The sequence below is a fragment of the Musca domestica genome, unplaced genomic scaffold (assembly GCF_030504385.1).
Source record: "Musca domestica strain aabys unplaced genomic scaffold, Musca_domestica.polishedcontigs.V.1.1 32, whole genome shotgun sequence".
NCBI lineage: Eukaryota > Metazoa > Arthropoda > Insecta > Diptera > Muscidae > Musca > Musca domestica.
Genome location: NW_026712311.1, coordinates 5,613,057 through 5,635,665, shown reverse-complemented (window position 1 = coordinate 5,635,665; position 22,609 = coordinate 5,613,057). Strand labels below are relative to the sequence as shown.

The 22,609-nt window shown below is 36.0% G+C and overlaps 1 long non-coding RNA gene across 1 annotated transcript in view; it reads left to right on the top strand.

Moving 5' to 3' along the window:
• LOC109613530 (uncharacterized) overlaps nucleotides 1-22,609 on the top strand; it is a 154,850-nt gene that overhangs the window by 80,310 nt on the left and 51,931 nt on the right. Inside the window, exon 3 of the long non-coding RNA XR_002195043.2 lies at nucleotides 4,391-4,426. This is a non-coding gene — a long non-coding RNA (uncharacterized LOC109613530). The remainder of the gene's footprint in view (nucleotides 1-4,390; nucleotides 4,427-22,609) is intronic.

Sequence of the window (22,609 nt, the reverse complement as noted above, 5' to 3'; positions counted from 1 at the left end):
TCTTGTGTTTTTCTTGCTTTTTTTCTGCCGTTTGTCTACTTCAAGCTCGTTATTCATATTTTTGTTGATTTTTTGACTTGCAGCGATATTTACAACAGTTGTAATGTTTGTGGCAAGTAGAAGAGAAAAAATAGCAATAACAACACACTGCCACATTATTTGGATGTTTTTTGCAGCATCAGCTGCGCCAGGTAACTTGGTAGAAGAAAAAGTCTGAAACATCGAATGCGAAAGATAGTCAATGAGCGTCATATAAACATTATCATGACGACGAGAAGAGCGGAGACAATGTAGCGTAAATTACATGTTACTAGAGTGGCACAGTGATAGGAAGTAACAAGAAATTTTATTTAATTTTTTTTCTTTAATTTCGCAAAAAAAAAAAACTCCAGAAACGCCTATTGATTAATTGGATTTTTGAAAAAATATTTTTAAATATCCACGATTGGATATTTTTGAAAAATTATGTTACAAATCCAAGATTGGATTTTTTTGAAAAAATATTTTTATAATTTCACAATAGGATTTTTTTTTTTGAAAAAATCCACAATTGGATACTTTTGAATTTTTTTTTTTTAAATCCACGATTGGATATTTTTGAAATAAGGTATTTTAAAATCCACGATTGGATACTTTAGATAAAATGTATTTCAAAATCCACGATTGGATCTTTTTGAAGAAATATATTTCAAAATCCACGATTGGATATTTGTAAACAATATTTTTAAAAATCCACAATTGATTTTTTTTTGAAAGAATATTTTTAAAAATCCATCATTTGATATTTTTGAAAAAATATTTTTACAAATGATCGATTGGATATTTTTGAAAAAAAAATATTTAAAAAAAACCGCGATTGGATATTTTTAAAAATTACGATTGGACATTTTTGAAAGAATATTTTTAAAAATCCAACATTGGATATTTTTGAAATAATATTTTTAAAACTCCACGATTGGATATTTTTAAAACTCCACGATTGGATATTTTTAAAAATCCACGATTGGTTATTTTTAAGAATCCACGATTGGATATTTTTAAAACTCCACGATTGGATATTTTTAAAAATCCACGATTGGTTATTTTTAAGAATCCACGATTGGATATTTTTAAAAATCCACTATTGGATATTTTTAAAAATCCACGCTTGGATATTTTTAAGAATCCACGATTGGATATTTTTAAAAATCCACGATTGGGTATTTTTAAAAATACACGATTGGATATTTTTAAAAATTCACGATTGGATATTTTTAAAAATCCACGATTGGATATTTTTAAAAATCCACGATTGGATATTTTTAAAAATACTCTATTGGATATTTTTAAAAATCCACGATTGGAAAGAATATATTTTTAAAAATCCACGATTGGATATTTTTAAAAATTCACGAATGGATATTTTTAAAAATCCACGATTGGATATTTTTGAAAGGATATTTTTAAAAATCCACGATTGGATATTTTTGAAAGAATATTTGTAAAAATTCACTATTGGTTATCTTTGAAAGAATATTTTTAAAAACCCACGATTGGATATTTTTAAAAATTCACGATTGGATATTTTTGAAAGAATATTTTTAAAAATTCACGATTGGATATTTTTAAAAATCCACGATTGGATATTTTTGAAAGAATATTTTTAAATATCCACGATTGGATATTTTTATTATATTTTTTAAATATCCACGATTGGATATTTTTGAAAGAATATTTTTAAATATCCACGATTGGATTTTTTTGAAAGAATATTATTAAAAATCCGCGATTGGATATTTTTACAAAATTCACGATTGGATTTTTTAAAAAATCAACGATTGGATATTTTTAAAAATCCACGATTGGATATTTTTGGAAAGAATATTTTTAAAAATCCACGATTGGATTTTTTGAAAGAATACATTTTTAAAAATCCGCGATTTGAGTTTTTGAAAGAATATTCTGTAAAATCCATGATTTTTTGAAAAAAAAAAATTTAAAGTGGACGATAGAATTTTTTTGAAAAATATTTTTAAAAATCCACTATTGACATTTTTGAAAAAATATTTTTAAAAATCAACGATTGGATTTTTTTTTTTTTTGAAAAAGAATTAAACATCTACATTTGGATTTAAAAAAAAATTATTTGAAAATTTATGATTGGATTAAAAAAAAATTAAAAATTAGTGTTGGATTTTTTTGAAAAAAAAAAATCCACAATTGGAATTATTAGGAAAAACATATTTAAAAATTCATCATTGGCTTTTTTTGGGAAAAATATATTTTTTAAAAATCCACGATTTGTGGTCTTTGAAAAATATTTTTAAAAATTAGGCATTGGTGGTCCTTGAAAAAAAAATTAAGAATTGGTGATCCTTGAAAAAATGTTTTCTTTTAAATTGTGGATTTAAACTTTTTTCTTTTCCCATAAAAGAATATCGGAATATAGTTGGTATATTAAAATTAAATATTTTACTTTATGTGAATATCCATAGTTTGTCAAGAAGAGATCCATTGATCTTCTCTCAGAAGACACATTAGTCTTCTATTTGAAATCACATTCGTCTTTTTGAAAGGTGATCCATTAGACTTCTAAAATAACTTCTGGTAAACCCTAAGACTTTCCGTTGCATGACTCAGATGTCTTTTATGATAAAACACATTCTTCAACGAAGAACGCTGGCGTTCTATGGAAAACTCCTGGTCTTTTATGTACACTTTTTTAAGGCAGGGAATGTTTTGCGAACCTCCAGTTGTCGTGCATTCGTCCATTCCTACAAAACTTGCATTCATTTTCCCTGAGAAGACCTTTTTGTTATACTCTCCTTCAAAATATGGAGGCTATATTAAGTTTGTCATTCCATTCACCGGAATTATTTCAAATTTCGTATTTTCAGTTCTTCGGTATTATTATTTAAAGTTCTTAACAATCTATGACATAAAAATTGTCTATGCAGGTTCTTTGTATAGCCCCTAAATATCAGTACCTCCCTATATTCCGTAATTTGATGACTTTAGCTACATTATTCGTCGAAAAAGTTTAAATTTTCATATTTGAATATTGTATTGGCCTATGACAATAATTTTCTATGCTGGTTCAAGTCGTCGTACAGAACCCAATATAACGTTCACTTCTTACATTCGGTATTTTAAGATTTTAACTAATTTTATTTTTTTTTTTTAATTTCCAAATTGGTCTCAAATGGTGGAGGATATTAAAAGTTTCTCCCGGTCGAACTTATTGCATTTTACCTGTTTTTTATTATAATACCACGCAATCTTCTATTTGAAGATCCAATGATCTTATACGGCAACTCCCCTTCTATGTGAGGATCGGGTGGTCTTCCAAAAGAAACCTTTGGTCTTCTACGAAGAGATCATTTGGTCTGCTATTTTATTAGAAAACCTCCTCATCTTCTTCTCTTCGTTTCCATTACACTGTTCGAATAAATAACTCTTCGTGTAAGTACGGCCAGAGATGCAACGGCATTCCGTTTTGACTGCACCTTAATGATCTTGTTACTTAGCAGAGACTATTTTTTGCTGGCTTCTTTTATTGTCTCTTCCACTACCTTTCCGCACAGACAAAGCCAACAATCTCTTCTTTACACAAACTATGCTAACGAGCAGTAAAGTTTAACTACTGTACATGCCGACCAAAAAACAACAAAACCTCTTGTATTCACAGCGCAAAAAAAAAGAACTTAAGGAAAAAATAACAGACCTATTCTACAACAACGTGAGTATCTGTTATTAGCACTTCGGCCAAGATAGTTAATTCCAGCAGACAAACGATGAACCTTCCCCATTCAAATTTTGCACAGCTTCCATGTTGTAGCCCGCCAAAGACCGTTAAAAAATAAGTTTTCCTGCTGGATGGGGTTCCATGAGATTTTTCTTCGTCTGGGCTTCTAAGCCAAGAAATGTTGGCAGCGGATTTTTATTGGCCGCAAAAACAACAAATTGAACTAGGGCAATATTTTGTGTTGGTGTGAAGTTGTTTGTTTTTTTCTAGTTTTCGTGGTTTGTGGGCGTCTTTTTATTTGTCTGCCTTTCGGTTGACCTTTTCCATTGATCAATGGTTTTCTGTTTAGTTTTATGGGTAAATTTTCCTGATTTTTTTCCTTAGAAAAAAAAAAAAGAAAAACACTAAAAAAGCGACAACATTTTCCATTTAAGTTTTTCGTTTCTGTTGTTTTGTAGCTAGCTGCCTCTATTGATTGTTGGTTTGCGTGTCAAGTCATTATAGATTAAAATTAATTTCACAAAATCGCTTTCAAGCCCGAACCAATAACCATCGACCAGAAGAGATATCTTTTGAATTTTAGGAGGGAAATTGATTTTTCCACTCCAACGTTTTGGCAATAAAATTTAACGGTAAATTGAAATTTTGATTTTCTCGATTTTACAGGTCATAAATAATGTCGGGTGTTTGCCGAAATGTCGGGTAAGTGAATTAAAACATGATTTTTTTTGTTGGTGGCGGCAACATTTTTTAAAAATAGCATGAAAGTGTTAATTGATATAGCAAATAAATCCTGACAAGGTTTATAAAATTTCAATAATTTTGTGAATTATAATTTCGTCTTTAATAACACTTGATGGAGAATATTTCGAGATGATTGGATTTTGTTGATCTCTCTGTAAATGAAGTTTGATAAATAGTCGTCACGTCTTATAAGTGATCGATAATCAGAGTTGACGATGTAGATGGTCGGAATGATGTCCAGGTCTTCTAAGACGTGATGTAATCGGGGACTTGTGGATGGCCGTCTGACATTGCCTAGCAACGGAGATCAGAAACTACAATGTTTGGGTTTGGATTGATGTCGTCGTCCGGGATGTTGACGATTTGAAAGTAATCGGGAACTTTGTTGAGTGGTCGTCGGGGCTAACAAGTAGTAGATAATTAGAATGTTGGTGGCCGGGGTGCGATGGTGGTGGTCAGGGTGTTGATGTCTTAGGATGGATCGGGAACTCATGGTATAATCGTTCTGTTACATCAGTTCACTGTAGACATATTCAGGAGTAGATGTCTAGGTCATCTTGGATTGTTCGAGCTCGACATGGAAAATATTTCAGGTTTGATAACTCTATGTGATTAGGATTTACGATGTAGTTGGTGTTGATGTGCAAGTCTTCTGAGACGGATAGGGGACTCGTGGTATGATTGTTCGTGTACGACAGTTCACTGTAGAGATATTCGGGAGTAGATATTTTGGTCATCTTAGATTGTTCGGAATCAACAGCCCACGGAGAACTTGATGGAGAATATTTCGAGATGATTGGATTTTGTTGATCTCTCTGTAAATGAAGTTTGATAAATAGTCGTCACGTCTTATAAGTGATCGATAATCAGAGTTGACGATGTAGATGGTCGGAATGATGTCCAGGTCTTCTAAGACGTGATGTAATCGGGGACTTGTGGATGGCCGTCTGACATTGCCTAGCAACGGAGATCAGAAACTACAATGTTTGGGTTTGGATTGATGTCGTCGTCCGGGATGTTGACGATTTGAAAGTAATCGGGAACTTTGTTGAGTGGTCGTCGGGGCTAACAAGTAGTAGATAATTAGAATGTTGGTGGCCGGGGTGCGATGGTGGTGGTCAGGGTGTTGATGTCTTAGGATGGATCGGGAACTCATGGTATAATCGTTCTGTTACATCAGTTCACTGTAGACATATTCAGGAGTAGATGTCTAGGTCATCTTGGATTGTTCGAGCTCGACATGGAAAATATTTCAGGTTTGATAACTCTATGTGATTAGGATTTACGATGTAGTTGGTGTTGATGTGCAAGTCTTCTGAGACGGATAGGGGACTCGTGGTATGATTGTTCGTGTACGACAGTTCACTGTAGAGATATTCGGGAGTAGATATTTTGGTCATCTTAGATTGTTCGGAATCAACAGCCCACGGTAGATATGCTTGGGAGCAGATTTTCAGGCCTACTCAGATGAATCGAAATTTTTCACGTTCGACTGCTCACTGTGGGTTCGATTTACGATGTCGGTAGACGACCATTCGTCGGGGCTTTGAAGTGGTAGATAATGGGGTTTACGAAGTTGACAGGTGGTCGGGATGTTGATGTCCAGGTCTTCTAAGAGGATTAGGGGACCCGTGGTACAATTTTTCGGGTACGGCAGTTTACTGTAAAGACATTCGGGAGTAGACGTTGTGGTCGTCTTAAATTTTTTGGCATAGCAAGCTCACGGTATGTTCGATAGCAAATGTCCAGGCCTTCTTAGATGGATTGAAACTCTTTCAGGTTCGACAGTTCACCTTGAGAATACGATGTATGTGGTCAGGATGTTGATGTCCAGGTCTTTTCAGAGGGATCGGGGACTCGTAATTTAAACGTTCTGGTATGATGATGTCGAGGTAGTCTTAGTTTTTTCGGGATCGGCGGCTTTGTTCGGGAGCAGATGTCAAAATCTTCTTAGATGGATCGAGACTCTTTCAGGTTCCACAGCTCACTGTTAGTTAAATTTAGGTGGTAATTTTTAGGTGGTCGGGATGTTGATGTACAGGTCTTCTGAGACGGACCAGGGACTCGTGGTATAATTGTTCGTGTACGGCAGTTTACTGTAGAGATATTCGGGAGTAGATGTCTTAGTCATCTTAGATTGTTCGAAATCGGCATCTCACGGTAGATATGCACGAGAGCAGATAATCAGGCCTTCTTAGATGGATCGAAATATTTTTAGGTTCGACAGTTCACTGTGGCTAGGATTTACGATGGCGGTAGATGACCATTCATCGGGGCTGACAAGTGATTGATGATAATCATTAACGATGTACGTGTCCGGAAGTTGATGCCCAGGTCTTCTGAGGGACGGGCACAATCGTTCTGGTAAGTTTGATAAGCCGGTTTACTGTAGAGCTATTCTGTAGGTCGAATTGGATTTTTCGGGATCGGCAGCTCATGGTAAAAAACATAGGAGGTAGGTGGTCGGGATGTTGATGTCCAAGTTCTCTGAGAGGAGTCGGAGACTCGTGGCATAATCGTTCGGCTACGGCAATTCACTGTTGACATATTCGGGCTTAGATGTCCAGGTCGTCTTAGATTATTCGAATCGGGGACTCGTGGTATAATCGTTCGGGTACGACAAAATCACAGTAGAGATATTCGGAAGATGATGGGATCGAAAGTTCACGGTACATATGTATGTTAGGGACCAGATGTCCCGGCCTTCTTAGGTGGATCGAAACTCTTTCAGGTTCGAAAGCTAACTGTGGGTAAAATTTACGATGTAGGTGGTCGGGATATTGATGTACAAGTCTTCTGAGAGGAATCGGAGACTCGTGGTATAACCGTTCGTGTAGCGGCAGTAGAGATATTTAGGAGTAGAAGGTTGTCTAAGTGGATTTAGATAATTCGGAATCGACAACTCATGGTAGGCATGTTCGGAAGCAGATGTCCAGGCCTTCTAAGATAAATCGAAAATTGTTCGGGTTGGTTAGCTTACGAAAGGTATCTTAAGAAACAGATGTCTGGGCCTTCTTGGATAAACGCTATTCCCTTGGGTTCCACAGCTCACTATAGATTTGTTCGGGTTTAGCTGTTTAGGCGACTACAACGGCTAGTAATTGCTAAAGCTAAAGCTTTTGACTACCTCTAATTCACTACCAATGGTGGAGCTATGATATGGTACATCAATTCGAAGCTTCTGTGGAATAACGAGCCGTAGCTCTTGTCGGACAACGAGCTGAAACTCCTTCGGAACGACGAGTCGAAGCTCTCTCTGGGAAGCAAGCCAAAGACTACTGTGTAAATGAGTTGCCGGCCACTCAACTCAATCAGAGCCAGTTTAAAAGTGATCGGTGATTACGCTGCTGTTAGTCGGTGAAAAGAAATTGATTCAGAAATTCTCTAACTTCCCTTTGGCAAGCCTCCTGGGACGGTGTATCCCAAACTGAACACTATATGTGACAGGCATCACCAAGTCAACGAGAATTATTTGCCTTATGCGGTTAACGAAATATTGCCGAAAGCTAAGCTTTCAGTTCATTGCCAACATATTCTGAGGTGGTATGTTTATGCTTTGCTATCGACGTAATTTTTAGATGTTTTTGCTCGCCAGTTTGATGAGCTAGTTTAGTATTGGCGACTTATTAATTTCTAGGGTCTTCACAGCATAGCTTACACACAGCTTACAAGGTTCCAAACAAAATGTTAATATCTGCAACTGACATTTTCTCATTTATTTTGGTCGCATTGCATAGGGACTAACTTAAACCTGTCAATTAGAATTGTATTTTCTGGCGATAGTTTTTCGGGTATAGAAACAATTTTCAAAAAAAAAAAAAAAATTGCAAAAAAGTAGTGTATTCATGCGAGTTCTGGAAAGGAGCTATTGTCTACATGTTGAACTACTGATTAGCAACATGTTTCACATAACAGCTTTGCAACATATTGCTCAACATGTTTGTCCACCCAATCAAATTTTATGTTTTAATAATGTTGTAAATTACAAAAAAAAAGTTCTCCGCCTAGTGTAAAGCTTAATTAAACATTCTTTTACAGTTGTAATATATGTTTTTTTTTTCTCATGAAAACGAAACGAACTGCAAATTGTGGTCATAGGCACCAAGCAGTCTCATGTGTGAGTTGGTTAGTTGGCTGGCTGGCTGGCCATTCGTTGGGGAGAAGTTGTGGTTCAATTTGGTACCATTTCATATTTCTTGGTTTTGTATTCATCCATCGTTGACGACATTGTGTTGGTGTGGCCATTTGATTGTTGGACTCTCCAACCGTCTGTCCTCTGGTCATACTCTAACGAATTTTTATAGAAAAAAGAAAAATATCTCATGTATTATAAAGATTATGCAACGAAACCACTTTATGTTTATTAATGACAATTTGTTGGTGGTGTTGGAGTTTGGTTTTGTCTCGATTTTTGCTTTGGTGATACTTTTGCCTATATCTGTATCTGCATCTGCTTTGCGAAGGCAAAACTATAAGTGACCATAAGTCTATCTACAGCACTTCCATCTACTGTGTACAGCAGCGCCAATGCAATGCAATTCCAATGCGAATGTAAACCCAAGTGTGCCAAACAACGAGTGTTTTAATTAAATAAAATTAATATGGGTTGGATAATTTTTATTTGCCAGTTTCTTTATTATTATTTTTTTTTTTTTTTTTTTGTAATGCCATACCACTAATGAAGAAATATTCCTAACAATCACACTATGGCTAAGATCAACAAATTACATTCGAAATGAGGTTAAAATGTTTGCTTTGTATGCCATAGGTATAAGAACTTTGTTTTTTTTTTGTCTCATTTTAAATTCTAGAATCGATGCGGTTGACATTTGACAATTGTCAGTTTAATGGTGTTTGGATTTTGATTGTTGTTTATTATTATTATTACAGCCGAATGGACAAATATCAATGACAATTTTTAATGAAATGCATTAAATTAAAAATAATTATAATGACAAGTTGGAAAAAAATTAATGGATCATAACTTTTGTGTATAGCTTTGCTTATTTAGTTTTTTAATTGTTAAAATAGAAAAAGGAAAAAAATGTGGAATTCGCTTTGTAAGAACAACTTTAATGATAAATTACGGGGAGGGAGAACTAGCACAAATGTCAAAATTAGAAAATTTTTTGACTCCTAAAATATACAGGGTGAGATAAAAACAAGTTAAGAAGCAGCAGGCCGAACTTTGAATACCCTCCAATATTTGGAACGAATTTGGAAATTTTCAAAAAATAAAATCCTCAAAAAATTCTGTTAAAATTTTAAAAATACCGAATACAGCCGTTATAATGGGGTCTATACGACGTGGGCCTACATAGGCATTGTTTGTCATAAGCCATTACCATATTCAAATTCAAAACTTGAAATAAACGGTGAATAATGTAGCTAAAATCATAAAAATATCGTATATAGGGAGATACCCATATATCGGAGCTGTGCGAAGACCTGGACCAGCATAGACAATTTTCTGTCACAGGCTATAGCATCCATTACGAACGTCAAATACGACATCTCAAACTATTTCGGTGGGTATTGTACCTAAACTCGTCAAAATACCGAATATAGGGAGGTACTGATATTTGGGGCCTATACGAAGACCTGGACCAGCATAGACAATTTTCTGTCACAGACTGTAGTTCCCATTACGATCTCTAAATAGGTAATTTGAAACAATTCCGGTGAATAATGACGCTAAAATCATCAAAACACCGAATTTGGGGAGGTACCGTTATATGGGGGCTATACGAAGACGCGGACCTGCACAAAACAATTTTCTGTCATAGGCTGTAGTATCCATTACGAGTCTCAAATACCAAATTTGAAACAATTCCGATTGATAATGTCGCTAAAATCATCAAAATACCGAATATCGGGAGGTACCGTTATATGGGGGCTATATGAAAACGTGGACCTACATGGCCTATATACGAACTTAACCTGCATACTGAAAAAATAAACATGCATGCAAAATTTTAGCCTTCTATCTCAATTCGCTCGTGATTACAACAGACAGACAGACATCGCTAAATCCACTTAGAATTTTACGCTGATCAAGAATATATAGAATTTATTGGCTCTGACACGAGTATTTCGAGGAGTTACAAACGGAATGACAGAGTTAATATACCCTCCATAGTATGGTGGAGGGTATAAAAACTGCAACAAAATCAAACGACATAAGTTTTCCAATTGTTTTTTTTTAAATGTTATTGAATGAAATCAAAAATTGTCGGAAATAGCATCAACTTTTAGAACAAGTTTAGATTTGTTCGAATTTGTCACCTTCGGCACGAATTATGGTCTTCAAACGGCCAATGAAACCGTCACATCTGTCCGAATGTTGTTCTGCGGTATTTCTGGCCCATTCCCGGCGAAGCGCTTGCTTGAGGTGATCGACACTTTGGTATTTTTAGTGCCAACCTTGCTTTCCAAATACTCCAGACACATTAGTCCAACGGTTTTGTATCCGGAGATTTTGGTGGCCATTGTGCGCTGCAATTTAACCATTCTTGGGTGGCGCGTGCTAAGTGCGATGGTGCTGATTACTGTTGGAATGCCCTAGGTCTGCGGCCAATATGTTTGCGTGCCCAAGGCTTTAATACACCCTCCAGAATATTTTCGCGATAATATTCGGCGTTTATTATGATGCCACGGTTGAGAGCGGAGAGCGACCGTCGGCTTTTATGGCGGCCCACACCATCACCATGGCCGGCGCTTGAGTTATGGTGGCCAACCGAAAGGTGTCTATTTTCAGCTGACCTCTTTGGCCAGTTCACCACTTTCGGCCAAGCGAAGCAACTCTTTAGCTCTTTTGAGTCTGTTTTCTTTCTATTGCGGTGTAATTTCTTGCACTTTTTGGAATTTCAATGGCTTTACCCGAGCTCATTTTTCAATATTTTCCGAATGGAATATTTCAACTCACGAGCCATTTTCGGCCACTGCGACGCGGGCTTTGGTCAAGTCGCTTCTTTACTTTTTGAACCATTTCTGCTGATGTTGCTGTTTTCTTCCGTTTCTGGAAAATTCTCACCAAAATGCTTTTGTTCGCTTGTAAACAATATAATGAGCTGTCACCGGAATAGTTTTAACATTTGTCGGACGAGTGGCTTAGAAATTAAAGCAGTCTGTAGTTGGTAGCAGTTTTTTCATCTCACCCTTATACCGGACACTTGCATAAAATGCCAACTTTCAGTTATATTTTGTACGAATCTTTTGCAAAGTATCGAGTACAAATGGGATATTATACAGACGCTTCAAAGATCAACATTGTTGTACGGATACATGTTAAGTGACAATGTTGGTAAAAGTTGTAAACATGTGTATATAACATTGGATTTAGCAACAAGTTGACAAACATATATTCAAAACATGTATCTACAATTCCATTTGTTATTTTTTTATTTTCTGCATTTTTATTTACCCGCCTAAATTACTTCGTAAACATTTTGAATCAACACTTTTAGTAGAAACGGATTAATATAAAATTCGAATCCATTTCGAAAAAAATATTGTAACGTCCTACAAACATTAGATTTGCCATTGTTTCTCTGTACTAAAATTAGGTCCATAAGTTTTTTTTAAGGGTAATATATTTTTCTCCTGCAATGTGCAGTAAACACTAGTCAAATCAAAAAGCCATTCGAAACAAGCAAATATCGAACATGCAAATCTTAATTATTACAAAATATCGATTTGATTTCAACTTCACTATTTTTTTTTTTTTTTTTTGGATACGTGTTTAGCAACAATGTTTATGTATTGACACAGCGACATATGTTCCAAATTGTTTGCAAACATTGTTGCTAAACATGTGTTCAAGCATTACTGAATTTTATTTGTTGTCTTCGTTGGCAAAAAATAATCATTCAAAACAAATAATTATTTTCTGCTAATCAAAATGAATAATTGTTTGGCAAATAGTTTTTGAAATTTGAAATTACCCCTCTAAGTTACATTCTACAACAATCTACAAAATCTCTTTGGAGCCTAGAAAATTAAAAGCATCAGCATGTTTTGTTTACTGGATATCTAATTTTGACACTTGCCAAGTTAAACTTCGCGGTTAGTTGGTTGGCTGGCTGGATGGTGCCTTGATGAGCTTTGCCACAGCCGCTGAGCTAGCCAGCAAGCTGCTGATTGATTTCATTTTCAAATGGTAGTATGATGTTATTGTTGTTATGTTTTGCTGTTGCCTTTTCGTGTATGTCTTCCTACCTTTTAACAAATGATGTTCGAGGTTAGAAGTCATTATTTTGACCCCAATTGCTGTTTAATGTTTATGACTGCTTCTTCTGCTTCTTTGTCATACTGGACACATTAAGTCATAAACAGCAAACGGCAAGTACTAAGCGCCACCACAACACTCAGCCGGCAACAGCTGATGAACCTCTCTCTCTTTAGGCTGTGGGCCCGGTGTGGAAAATTTCTGCACATAATTAACATTTGAAATTAATGTATGCAAATGAAATTTAATGATTATTAAATTATTGTGCCTAAAACGACAATGAACATTACACCGGCATAAATGGAAATGTTAAGAGATGATGAGAACAAAAAAAAATAAAAATAAAAGACGGGGAAATTGCATTTGAGAAATAACTAATATTTAGCATAAAATATGAGATAAAAAACTGCAACAATGTCAAGCGTCATAATTTTTACATTTTTTTTTTTTAATTTATTGAATGAAAGCAAAAAATGTCGGAAATAGCATCAAATTTTAGAATATGTTTAGATTTGGTCGAATTGGTCACCTTTGGCACGAATTATGGCCTTCAAACGGCCAATGAAACCGTCACAAGCTGACCGAATGTTGCTCTGCGGCATTTTGGCCCATTCCCGGCGAAGCGCTTGATTGAGGTGATCGACACTTCGGTATTTTTTAGTGCCAACCTTGCTTTCCAAAATACTCCAGACACAATAGTCTAATGGATTGGTATGCGGAGATTTTGGTGGCCATTGTGCGCTGGAAATTAAGCGAGGAACCTCATTTTGTAACCATTCTTGGGTGGCGCGTGCTGAGTTCTGTTGGAGTGATCAAGGTCTGCGTCCAAAATGTTTGCGTGCCCAAGGCTTTAATACACCCTCCAGAATATTTTTGCGATAATATTCGGCATTTATCCTGATGCCACGGTCGATTAATACGGCGGTCCACACCATGGCCGGCGTTTGAGTTCTTGTGGCCAACCAAAGGTGCACATTTTCAGCTGACCTCTTTGGCAGATAAACACGATCATTTTGTTTGTTTACAAACTGCTGGACAAAGAATGTTTTCTCATCAGAGAAAACCAAATTCGGCAGTTCATCACTTTCGGCCAAGCGAAGCAACTCTTTAGCTCTTTTGAGTCTATTTACTTTCTGTTGCGGTGTAACTTCTTGGACTTTTTGAAATTTCAATGGCTTTATACCGAGCTTATTTTTCAATATTTGCCGAATGGAATATTGCGATATGACGAGCCATTTTTCGGCCACTGCAAAGCGGGTTTCGGTCAAGTCGCTTCTTTACTTTTCGAACCATTTCTGCTGATGTTGCTGTTTTCTTCCGTCCACTTCCTTGACGTCGGGCTACGCTATCAGTATCACGGTAACGAGCGATGGTACGAGACACAAAAGATTTATTCACATTTAAATGCTGGAGTGCTCTAAGGATAGCCACTTGAGGTTTTCCAGCCAAATATAAAGAAATCACACTATCACGCTTGAATTCCATCACGAATAACTTTCTTTGTGGAAAATTCTCACCAAAATGCTTTCGTACGCTTGTAACCAATGTAATGAGCTGTTACTGGAATAATTTTAACAGCTGTCGGACGAGTGGCTTAGAAATGACAGCAATTTGAAGTTTGTTGCAGTTTTTTTCATCTCACCATGTATATTTAATTGCTTGGGAGGGAAATGTATTTTTGGGCCCATGGAAAACTTCCCTCAGAATATAAGCAACGAATGTACTACAGGCCAAACTCTTACGACACGGCCATTATATGTCGAAATATATTTTTCGATTTTTTTTTAATGTTAGATATTATGATTTCGAATTAAGGGAACCCATATTTAAATTTCCTGCATGATTAGAGAGATTGAAGAAGTTTCGTATCCCCTATTCCCCCAACATTCTCAATACGAGATAAGATGTCCATCTTAATTTCTAATTAATTTTTATTTCATTTTGATTTTATTTTTTTTTTTCTGTTTGAGAATCTCAAAATCCATATTGCCTTCCAGTCATCAATTTCGCTGTTGTCTGTAAAATAAACGGAAAACTAATTTGACCTCATTTAAAATTGTTGGTTTTTTGTTACTTTTTTGGATGTGCAATTCTGGATTGGCAACATCATCAATGGAGTGAAGCAACCCAAAAAAACAACAACAAAAACACGCACACACACACACATTGGCAAAACAAAAACAAATTGGAATTGTCAATAAATTTTGGAATCTGAACAATAGACTTTTATAGCGTTTTCATTTTACTTGGAAAGACAACAATTTTCTTTTCGATTTTTTCCAATTCTTTTCTTTGGCCATAAAAGTCAAAGATCATTTTCATGGAGGCAGAGGGATAAGATGTAGTGAATATGAGGATGAAAAATTTTATTTCCTCAGCCATATGGCTAGAGAGGGTATATATCATTTGATACTGCCAAAACGTGCCTTATCGAAATTAGGTTTTAGACCCTAGGTTTATTTGCATCAAATCCATTTCAAGACATTTGGATTCGACCTAGCGATGTCCGTCTGTCTGGCTGGGGTGCACGATAATTCTCGAATGGAGTATCCGATTTGGTTCAATCGTAATTTTATTATCAAACCTTGATCGCATTCGGAGATGGGCCATATCGGTTCACTCCATCTGGCACCTCCCCACAAAAGGTCGAAAATTAAAAAAAAAAAATCAAAAAAAAAAATGTTTTCGTACACGGAGAGAGAAGAGATAACCCAATTTTGCTGCAACTTTAAAAATCCTAACATTGCCCTCAGTGCTAGGTCAGGTGCGAAAATGGACAATATCGGTCCACTCTCTCAAGAACCTCTCCCAAAAGGGTCAACATTTTTAATGAGTATAACTCTTATAAAGTTGTACACACTTCACAATATTTTTATTAATCCGAGGTCTGATGTGAAGATGGAATATATTGGTCCACTCATTTTGGTACCTTCCCCACAAAGGATCAAAATTTTGAATATCCATGGAGCTAACAAAAGACGAAATTAACATCCGATTTCCATTTTCATCAACACAAAATCTGTTATAAAGAGGGTATATATCGGGCCATTCCTTCTGGTACCTCCTCCACAAATCAATAACCAAAACCATTATAAAATCTGAAACAAGCATCCAGTTCTCTTAATATTTCACCCATCCCATTATTTCTACTAACACAAGATCTGCTGTGAAAATTGTATATATATCTGCGAACCCCTTCTGGTACCTGCCCCAAAAAGGATAAAAATTGTGAATATCCATGAAGCTAACAAAAGCCAGTACATCTCAATATTTCTATCTAAACAAGATCTGTTATAAATATAGTAGATATCGGACCATTCATTCTGGTACCTCCCCCACAAAAGGTCAAAGTTTTCAATAACCGAAACCATTACAAAATTCGAAATAAGCACCCGCTTCACTTCATATTTCACACATCGCATTATTTTTAGTAACACAAGATCTGCTGTGAAGATGGGATATATCTGCGAACCCCTTCTAGTACCTCCCTCACAAAGGATCAAAATTTTGAATATACTTGAAGCTCATAAAACGATAAATTAACCTCCGATTCCATTCAGGCCTGGTACATCTCAATATTTCTATCAACATAAGATCTGGCCAAGCATTTGAATAATCATTAACGAAGTAAAAATATATTTAAAAATCGAACATTGGATGGAGTTATAGATCTATCAAAAAAACCGACTAATTTTTTCTTAACTTGTTTAGCTTAATCTTCCTCAGGTAATTTTTAGATGGAAGTCCTTAAAATCGTCAATGGACTGAAAGACTCTAAGTATTCTCTGAAGAGAATCTCCCCAAAAAGACATCATTATACCCTCTATGGATAGAAGACCTTTTTCCGGTCTCGTATAGTAGAAAGACCTCTTCGGTATTCAAAACCTCCTTTAGGTCTTTATAGATCTGATTTTCTACAGGTCTTCTATGTATGAGAAACTTCTGCTTCTCCGAATAGACATTCATGTATGGAGAGAGCATGCCTGCTGCAGCCCTACTGAAGAAAGGATCCCTGCTGATACTATCCTAAAGATAGGAGGCCTAATGTAGTATTCTCAAAAAAATTATACCTTCTGCAGCTCTTTTTAAGATTAGAGATCTTCTGCAATACCTAAAAACAGGAAACCTTCTGCAGTCCTCCTAAAACAACAGGTATCCTAGCAACTCTACTGCAGCTCTCCTAAATATAGAAGACCGTCTAAAGCTCTCTAAGGATATGACGAATATTGGTATTTCCGAGCAGTAGTGAGCTCTCCTGGAGTTCTCCTAAAGATAGGACCCCTTCCACAGTCCCCATAAAACAGCTGGTATCCTAGCAACTCTACTGCAGCTCTCTTAAATATAGAAGGCCCTCTGAAGCTCTCTAAAGATATGACACCTATTGGTATTTCCGAAAGATATACGGCCTGCAGCAGTTCTCCTACAATATGAGGTCTAATTAGAGATCTTCTGGAGTTCTCCTAAAGATAGGAGACCTTCCACAGTCCTCCTAAAACAGCTGGTATCTTAGCAACTCTACTGCAGCTCTCCTAAATATAGAAGGCCTTCTGAAGCTCTCTAAAGGTATGACGCCAATTGATCTCTCCGAAAGATATACGGTCTGCAGCAGTTCTCCTTGAATGTGAGGCCTGATTAGAGATCTTCTGGAGTTCTCCTAAAGATAGGAGACCTTGTACAGTCCTCCTAAAACAGCAGGTATCCTAGCAACTCTACTACAGTTCTCCTAAATATAGAAGGCCTTTTGGAGCTCTCTAAAGATGTGACGCCTATTGGTCTCTCCGAAAGATATACGGCCTGCAGCAGTTCTCCTAGACATATGAGGCCTTCTGCAGCTTTTCTAAAAATTTGAGATCTCCTGCAGTTCTCATGAAGATAGGAGGCCTGCCAATTAACACCTTTAAGGAATCAAAAAAAAAAAAATATATATATATATATATAATAATAATAAAATAAACTTTAATAAAATACCTTCTGAACCCCTTCAGCACCTATTTTGGCATTTAACATTCATTTTCCTCTTACTAATGACCCTGATTAACTTGCCAACAATTGTCAATCATGATTGGGCGCCATTAGTTAACCAGTAGTTAAATACATGACGATACAAAAGGCTTCATATGTTAATCTTCTTTGGTTTGACAGACAGATTGATGGGTGTGCCGGTGTGTGTTTGTGTGTAATGGACACCAAAATCTCCAGATTGAAGAGCATAAGTAGCTGTTACAGCTTTACTTTACTGCCTTTGCTAACGAGACGGAAACATGCAAATTTTATAATTTCTGACATGAGAAACAAATTAAGATCGTCGTCGGGCAAAATATCGGCATACCACTTTGGCAGAGACGATCAGAAATCAATGGAATCGATCAAGTCGATACGACAAGTCGTTGTTGTACTAAATTTTCTGCTTACGCTCCATGTCGTAGCCAAGCAAAATGTTGGCTGCTGATGTTTGTCTAAGACAAACATTGATGGATATCTTATCTTCGAGATGCCTGGTTGCCTAGACAACCAGACACTCTCGACATTGGGATGAGTTCTACTGGGGCATAACAAATTGATCATGGGGTATCGCTAAGGCCCAGGCGGGATGTTGATTACCAATCAGTTGTTTCCCCCTTTTTTTTGAAGCAACCAAACATCAATCTATAATTTGTTGATGTTGAGTGTTTTTTTTTTTTTTTTTTTTTTTCGCTACACAGCCAAAACCAACAACACCAGGCCAAATCTAAATAGCCCAACGCCAAGTAAATAAATAAACATTTACTTTGCCGGTTTGGCGGTTTTTTTTTGCGCTTGATTCGAACATTTTCTGCCTGGGATGTTAAAATAATTTGCCATGCTCTTTGACTGTGTTTATTTGAGTATTGGTTTCTATTTCCTTTTGGGCTCAATCCAGACATGATTGGAGCACACTCACTCGCCTATTGCCTATCAACGGTCGAAAGAGGGCAATGAGATGGGGTCTTGTGGCGGCTGCCAAGAAGAGTCTAACAAAAAAACGATTGTTGGTTATTTTAATGATGATTATTGGCTATTGCAGCTGTTTGCCAATAGCCTTTCTGGACATGGGCAGGGACTTGGTTTTTCAAAGAAGAAAAACAGAAATCGGACCACCAGGAATGCCTTCAGGGTCCTAAATGACTATGTTTTTCCCAGACCACAACTACAAATCAGCAGCCAACAATTTCTGGCCATGATTGCAAGAAACGGAAAGGAGAGGAGAGAAAAACAAACTCTTTAATGAGACATGACTATTTATTGCTGTCTATGCTTTCAGCCCTGCTGATCATGAACTTAGCTTTGGTCCTTTTCAGCAGCGAAAATTATTTATTGGGTTTTGGCTGCATAAAAAGTTTATTTCACCATAATTATGTTATTGAACTTCACACAAAAAGCTTAAGGATATTTTATTTATCGTGAAAACAAGTTCTCCGCTATTCCACATTTTTTTTCTTAAAAAATATTGCACCTTTATATATAGCTTATCTTGAGATTAATACTGAAATTTGGTGTAGAATATTTCTTATTTTGATATTTTCCGCCTAAAACAAAATTTTATGCTAGTTTCGGGCGCCAACTCGAAAAAAGTCTGGGGAAATTTATCAAAAAATATAAAAATATTTTGTTTTTTTGGAAATTTGAGGTACGGAAATAGAGATTACATTTCTTTGGTGACTTATAGTAAAATTTGATGAAGAATATTTTTGTCTTTGACGCTAAAGCATCTTTCTTAAATGATGCTTTGTTCGTGATTTTTGAGCAAAGTCACACAAAGTACAAAGTACCCTTAAAATGGAAATACTTTTAATATATATGCATTGCTGGCGTTTTTCTTGACACGATGACTTGTAAAGGAAGTTCTTAGCCACGAAGGGTCAAAATTTAGAATAATCGCCTCTCTTATAAAACGTGTCGCATGGTCTTCAAATTTCACACATTCCAATTCTACACAAGATTTGGTATCAAGAACGGACCATTCCTTCTGAGTTACCAGCCAACCAACGGGTACTAATTTTTGAATAACTATGACGCTGATAAAATGAGCATCCGATCCTTTTCTACAAAAACAAGATCTTTAAAAAAGAGAACCACAAAAACCCCTTCTTTGACTCACCTGAAGATTAAATTTTTCAGCCAATATATTCCTAGCACTATTCCTAGCACGATATTGTATAGCCAAAATATTACGGTACCTATATTCGTTATTTTGATGATTTTTTTCCCAATTTTTTCAATAGATTTGTCTGAAAATCCATACCAGGAGTGTATATAAGTCTACGATATTGTGTAGCCCTCATATAACAGTATTCACCAGATTTTCGGTATTTTGATGATTTTAGTGTCATTTTAGAGCAGAACTGTTTCAAATTTCGTATTTATAGTTCGAAATTGGTATTACAGCCTATGACAAAAAATAATTTATGTAGGACCACGTCTTCGCATAGACCTCAAACAACAATTTTCCTTTGAGCGGTATTTTTCGTCGATTTTCTTTTAAAATGGTAGAGGGTGTTAAAATTTGGCCTTGAAAAATTTGAATTTTGTCGCACGGAGTTAAAGCGTTCTTATAAATATACAGGGTGATATTAAAAAAACTGCAACAAAGCCAAACGCCATAATTTTTACATTATTTTTTTAATTTTATTGAATGAAAGCAAAAAATGTCGGAAATATCCGGAGATTTTGATGGCCATTGTACGCTGGAAAGGAAGCGAGGAACCTAATTTTGTAATCATTCTTGGGTGGCGTGCGCTGAGTGCGATGGTGCTGAGTCCTGTTGGAATGTCAAAGGTCTGCGGGCGAAATGTTTGCGTATCCAAGGCTTTAATACACCCTTCAGAAAATTTTCGCGATAATATTCGGCATTTATTCTGATGCCACGGTCGATTAATACGAGCGGTGAGCGACCATCGGCTGTTATGGCGGCCTATACCATCACCATGGCCGGCGCTTGTGTTCTGGTGGCCAACCGAAGGTGAACATTTTCATCTGACCTCTTTGGCAAGTAAACACTATCATTTTGATTTCGGCCAATCGAAGCAGCTTCTTAGCTCTTTTGAGTCTATTTTCTTTCTGTTGCGGTATAAGTTCTTGCACTTTTTGGAATTTTAATGGTTCAGCTCGCGAGCCATTTTTCGGCAACTGCGACGCGGGTTTCGATCAAGTCGCTTAGAAGTCAGCTTAGATGTCACCCTGTATATTTATTTTCAAGGTACAAACGTGGACTTTTTCAGAGTATTCTACAGTCCAATATCACTCACTAGTCTAGAGGTTCCCTACGTAAAGACGACAATATATAGGCCTTCTACAAATTAAAGAACATTGATAAGTATCCCATAGTTTGAAGACCTTATGTATGCTTCCCATATAGATTTGAAGAATCTCTATAGGATTTCTTTGAACTAAGGAGTCTTGATGAATCTTCTATGGTCAGAAGAACTTTTAAAGGTCTTTCAGCTACATGCAAATGTAGATTTTTAAGAATATTGCTTTAGGCCTCACTTATGCTACAATTGTGGGGCATCTTAAGAATATTCTCTCAAGACCCACCAAGGTTACAAATTTGTTTCAGGATTAAGATTTTTTAAACCCAAAAATAGGAATTTTTAAGAAGGTGTTTTCAATACTTTAGAGTAGTACCTAAGCCAATGGCTCGCCTTTTATATAAGACCCTAAATTTTTAGAAAATATTTTTCCAAGCCCCACCTAGCGGCGTTTTAAAAATGATTTTTTAAGACCCACTAAAGTAACAACCGTTTACTGACAACATTCCAGAAGTACTAAAAAATAAGGTGTTATGTGGATCTTTCATAAACTGAGAGCTGCTATAGGCCTCCCAAAGACTGAAGCCCTTATATAGCTCTTCGATAAATGGAGGACTTTCAGCGAACCTTGTGCAGACATAATAACTTTTATAGGTCGATTAAATATAGAAATCCTTCTACAACCCTTCCATTTCCATTTCTTCAATCTGTATTCAAACTAAGAGTATACGTTACCTTGACCTGCCACACATTGAAGGCCATCTGTAACACTATCCACGGATTAAAGACCTTCTGTATTTCTTCTAGAAACTGAATACTTTCTGTTGATTTCATTTGAGATTGAACTAGTTATGAATATTTTTGAATCATCAAATATATATGATCTTCTATAGGCATCCCGCATCGAAAGGAACTTATATTAAACTTGAATAAAACTGAGATATTTTATGGATAGAACTTCTTTCTTGCACTAAAATAGGTCACAGTGGAATTGTAGTCTTTTGATAAAATATCCCAATTACTTCCAAACCGATAGTAGTCAATCTGAATATGAAAAAAAAAAATGAAAAGCCCGAATATTTGCTTGCAGATTGCTTCTAAGCCTTCTTCGAACAAAGGAAATTTAGCTTTATTCCAAAGAAGGACTACGCTCAAAATATTTTTAAAATTCTGTTTATCTGTAGAACTCCAGTTTTTGTCTTCGATATTTATAGATTCGTAGAATGAAATTTGTCTAAAGAAGAATTATTGAAAATCTTCTCTCTATAGACATCAAAAATATGTTACAACCATAAAACCAAAAATTGAATATCGCCAACATGACCACCATTCTCATTGTTCTGTTGCAACAATGTTTCCCGCCTGACATTCAACTCCAACCGATTACAACTGCCAACATCACCATGTCTGGCGCTTAATCAATCAATAATTTGATCAAGCAAAACCCCTCTCCTGCCTTCCCCTCTCATTAAAATACAAAAATTATATTTTCCCGTTTCTTTCTTTGGTTTGCGTAATTTTTCAATTTCCATAGAAAAACTAAGACACCAAGTCGGAAAATGCGTTGGTTGGTCGGACGGTCGGTGGGTCTCATGTTCAATATTCGGATGTGTTGAAAATTCATGAATGAAGTTTAAATATCATGTA